Source organism: Mobula hypostoma, chromosome 19 (assembly GCF_963921235.1).
Source record: "Mobula hypostoma chromosome 19, sMobHyp1.1, whole genome shotgun sequence".
Taxonomy (NCBI): domain Eukaryota; kingdom Metazoa; phylum Chordata; class Chondrichthyes; order Myliobatiformes; family Myliobatidae; genus Mobula; species Mobula hypostoma.
In genome coordinates this window covers 48,167,283-48,172,503 of record NC_086115.1, presented here as the reverse complement: position 1 = coordinate 48,172,503, position 5,221 = coordinate 48,167,283, and the positions used below count along the sequence as shown (strand labels likewise).

General features: G+C 41.0%; 1 long non-coding RNA gene across 1 annotated transcript; it reads left to right on the top strand.

Moving 5' to 3' along the window:
* The first annotated feature begins 1,325 nt into the window (after nt 1-1,325).
* Nucleotides 1,326-4,532, top strand: LOC134358739 (uncharacterized). The gene is made up of 3 exons (XR_010020934.1): nt 1,326-1,444; nt 3,593-3,714; nt 4,157-4,532. It is a non-coding gene; the product is annotated as an uncharacterized LOC134358739 (long non-coding RNA).
* The last annotated feature ends 689 nt before the right edge of the window (nt 4,533-5,221 follow it).

Below are 5,221 nucleotides of genomic sequence, written 5' to 3'. Positions count from 1 at the left end.
GTGGGAAGGTGGGGGTAAATCAGCAATGGTAATGCCAGTGAATGATAGGTGGATGATTTGACTCCTCTTGAAATAGTAATTGTCATACAATTTTGAGGTCTAGGTGCTACTTGAGTTTATGGTAAAGTGAAGGATATATACTATGAAATGAGGTTACACAGTATCTCATAGGGAAATAGATTCTGCTGTTGTTTATTGTAAATGACATTCTAGTTTTGAGCTGCCAGGTCTATTATATATACAAGGACTGTAGAGCTACACAACATGGACTTTAAAGATTCCTTTCCCCCACTGATGCTGCTCACCCCACTGTGTTCGTCCAATAAATTATTTGTTTCATCATCTGCAGTCTCATGTTTTTCCAAACACTTTCTAGCCAACCATTTGACTTTCCAAAGCTCATTTATTTTATGGCATATCTGCATTTCATCTTTCTTTTTTAAATCATGTCTGAGGTTGAGTGATACATACTGCATGACTTCTCTCATTTAGCTTCCCTCTCTGTAATGTAGGTTTATGAACATACACTGCAAGAAATGTGGATGATGAAAATACAATAACATGGAGTATGAAGTCCAAATTATTTGTGAGATATGCTATTGAAGGACCTAAAGAAAAGTTAACATTGAGGGAGTAAGAGATGGAGCATTTAGCAAAAAATCATTACTGCAAGGAACATCCAGTTATGTCATCAGAACCATCCAACATATTCTCCATATAAATGTCAGGCCATTTTTAAATAGACCATGCACTTTATTGGTTTGAACACCAAAGACACATGGGTATGAAAAAGTAGCTCTTTTCAGTTGTACTCACTCCAATAAGGTCTTCACTATGATTCAAATAGCTGCTCCCTTTGTTGATAAATAATGCTTTTCTAGATGTTAATGCAAGTATTTTTCTTGGCTTTTTTCCACCTTTTAACAGAATTTCTCCTGTACTTAGGCCTTTAATGCCTTTTTGGCATTAATGTCAATATAAATCTTTTGGATTTACTTGTATTTTATTTAGTTCAATAATTTGTAATGTTATGGTGCTAGTTACTAACTATATGCTTTAAAAAGCATCATGTTTTATTCACTTTAGGAATAAACCCTTTCCTCTGCTTCTTTGAGTGGTAATTGCAACTTGTATTTAAGTCCTAATGAGCTAAGGATTAGAGATTTGAAAACAAACAAAATGATAGAGGCTGTCTGTCTCCTTAATAAGCTGGTGTACAAAACTTGTTTTGTTGACAGTGGGAAAAGAACCAAAAGAACTGCAAAAGTGGGCCCGGGCAAATATCACAAATAAGTGATGTATTATGAGCAGACACTCATTTGCTTGTGCATTTGGAAACAAAAAAAGGATTATGAAATTTTTACCACACAAGTCATGCTCCTATTTTACAGTATACCATTAAAACTACAAAACTATCTTTGGAGCTACTGAGATTCATCTCAAGGTAATTTCAGTTCTATTTTGCATGTAGGAATGAATAATCTGAGTTTTTGAGATATCACTAACCATAAAGCAATTAATGTGGTTGTACTCTCTGTTCAGATTCAATTAGCATCTAAGAGAGACTAACAAAAGGAACAGCAAGTTGAGTGATCCATCACCTGCTTATGGCATTGAGTCATATTTCATAGACAGTCTGTCAGATGACATTGTACAATTACATTTCTCTCCATTCTAGGGTGACTAATGAATCCTATGTGAGAGCCACAAATTTTACCTAGGTATGACAAGTCAGGCTTGTCAGGGCTTTTAGGTGTATTATTGAATTATTGGATACTCCTGTCAGTGAAATGAAGCACTTTGTGCTTTCCTGGATGCTTCACTGCCAGTCTGAGAGGTGTTCAGTTAAGAATTGTAGTAAAGCTTTACAATTTTAAAATGAGGTGTTTTTTTTGAGAGGTTCTGTACTTGTGCAGAGTTCTCAACAACTTGCAACTTCAGTTGGAGAAACCAACAGCTCAATGTTGAACTTTTATCAGCAAAATCTAGGTCAAGGTAAAAAAACACAGAAAAAACAATGTAGTTCAAAAGCAAAATACTGCATTAGTGGAAGTCTGAAATTTAAAGAAAAACAACATAAAAGCCTAGAAGGTTCTATGAAGGAAGAAATTAAATTAATATTTCAATGCAGTCTATTTAGAGATTGAAGTTCAACTTTATTCTCATTCAACCACATACTTTACATGTATTCCACTAAATATAACAACATTGCTCTGGACCAACGTGCACAACACAGTACATATAACTCACACAGAACACATAAAGTAAAATTGGCCCAAATAAATTAACAAATAATAAAATGTATTCCAGAAGACTGACATTTAGCATAAGGTGCATTTACGACACAAGTTAAAAAAAAATACATAGTTGATGGTGCTTCATACGTGATGAGACCTGGGTGGTGGCAGGGAGTTCAGTAGTCTCACAGCCTAGGGTAAGAAACTGTTTCCCATCCTAACAATCCTTGTCCTAATGCTATGGTACCACCTGCCTGATGGTAGGAGGTCAAAGAGATTATGGAATAGATGGGAGGGATCCTTGATAATGGTAAAGGCCCTGCATTGGCAGCACTCCGCAGAAATATCTCAGATGGATGGAAGAGAGACCCTGATATTCCTCTCAGCAGCCTCCACAATCCTTTGTACGGCCTTGTGGTCAGACGCCTTGCAACCTCCATACCAGACGGCGATGCAGCTAGTCAGGGTTCTCTTGATGGTGCTCCAGTACGGTTGGTGAGAATGGGGCTGGAGGAGTGGAGCCTTGCTCAAAGCATTCTACTTAGGAAGTGGAGATGCTACTGCGCTTCCTCGACTAAAGAGGTGGTAATGGAGGACCAGGTGAGATCGTCCATTCTGTGTACGCCTAGAAATTTGATGTTCCTAATTCTCCATGGAGGAGTTGTTTACTGTATGTGTAGTGAGGAGTGATCAGACTGCACCTTCCTAAAGTCCACAAGCACCTCTTTAGTCTTGTCCATGTTGAGACGTAAGTTGTCGTGCTCACACCATTCTACAACCTGCTCTACCTCCTCTCTGCACTCAGTCTCATATTCGCTGTTGACGAAGCCAAGCACTGTTGTGTCATCAATAAACTGGATGACAGTTTGAGTTTAATCTAGCAGTACGGTCATGCATTAGCAGCATGAACAGCAGTGGGCTGAGAACGCAGCCCTGGAGGGTGCCAACGCTCTGTCTGCTGGAGCTAGAGATGTTACTGATAACTTGGACTGACTATGGTCTTTTTGTCACAAAGTCCAAGACCCAGATACAGAGGGAGGTGTTGAGACCCAACAAGGACAGTTTACCCATAGGCTTCTGAGGGATGATGATATTAAATGCCAAGCTGATGTTGATAAATAGCATCCAGGCGTATGAGGCTTAATTGCCCAGGTGGGACAGGACGGAGTGGAGGTCGGGGGCTATGCCATCATCAATGGACTGGTTTTGAGTGATAAGCAAACTGGAAAAGGTTCAATATAGCAGAATATTGAAATTAATTTGATCCGTAGCCAACTGTTCAAAGCACTTCATAATTGCTGAGGTCAGTGCCGCGAGACTGTAGTCATTAAAGCAGGTTTCTGTTACACTCTTAGGCATGAGGATGATGCTGACTGCCTTGAAGCCTGTGGGGACAGTGGAGTATTCCAGAGCAATATAGAAGATGTTGGTTAGAACCTTTGTTAACTGGACTTTTCAACCCCTCAGTCCTGCCCAGGTATGTTGCCAGGCCCCACAGCTTTACATGTGCTGACTCTGGTTTCCTCACATCAGCTGCAGCCAGACAGAGTGCCTGCTCCTCGGGGGCGGGGGGGGGGATGTGGTGGCAGTCTTCTTCGCCAACACATTCCTCTGTGCATCAAACCATGTGTGAAAGACATTCAACCTATCACGAAGAGAGGTATCACTATCTTTGAGGTACAGGGTGAACTTGTGGTCCATTATGGTCTGAATGCCCTGCCACATGCACCTTGTGACTTTGATATCACAGGACTGCAGTATATTCTTTGTGAATAGTCCTGTTTTGCCTTCCTGATGCTGCAATCAAGAACTATGGGAAACTGACATAGAACAGGAAACAATGTCGATAGCAGATTATCAAATGTTTGCATTGGCTTGAGGGCCCAAATGCTGACTCAAATATCTTCTTATGTTCCTAGTGTAGCTGCTGTAATGGGAAGAGGAGAAAAAAAACAGAACAAGATATGAAGAGATTAGCTCTGTGAAACTGAAAATGGTTAGAATGATGGGTCTCCCCGGAAGGAAATCGAAGTGAGCTATGTGTACTTGTGACTCTAAGGTGGAAGCTGTAAGGAGAAGATCTTCAGAGAAAATGAGGTGGGCAACTGAGAAACAATGACATAATTTGTGATGATCTGAAGGAAGATATAAGGTGGTGTCAGAACTCCCATTCATCATCTGCAAGTTAGATAGATGTCCTTTTGCCAAGTAACCACAGCTCTGCTCTTATCAGTTGCACTTCAGTCAGCAGTCAAGAATACTACAGTCCAGTATAGGCAAAAACAAAGCTGATATGGTGACACACATCTACTTTGATAATAAATTTACTTTGAACTTTGAACGTGTCAGTGGGCTGATTACAGTATTCCTCTTCTGTGTGTAAAGCTAAGCGCTATAATTTGCATATCTACCAATCATTAACCAGTGGGAGTAGTAAAGATGACAAGATTGGGATTGATATGAAGTGAGAGTAAGGCTCAAACACGAGGAATTCTGCAGATGCTGGAAATTCAAGCAACACACATCAAAGTTGCTGGTGAACGCAGCAGGCCAAGCAGCATTTCTAGGAAGAGGTACAGTCGGCGTTTCAGGCCGAGACCCTTCGTCGGGACTAACTGAAAGAAGAGCTAGTAAGAAATTTGCAAGTGGGAGGGGGAGGGGGAGATCCAAAATGATAGGAGAAGACAGGAGGTGGAGGGATGGAGCCAAGAGCTGGACAGTTGATTGGCAAAAGGGATATGAGAGGATCATGGGACGGGAGGCCCAGGGAGAAAGAAAAGGGGGAGGGGGGAAAACCCAGAGGATGGGCAAGGGGTATAGTGAGAGGGACAAAGGGAGAAAAAGGAGAGAGAGAGAAAGAATGTGTGTATAGAAATAAATAACGGGTGGGGTACGAGGGGGAGGTCATAACCTGATGGCATGAACATTGACTTCTCAAACTTCCGCTAATGCCCCACCTCCCTATTTTCTTTCTCTCTGGGCCT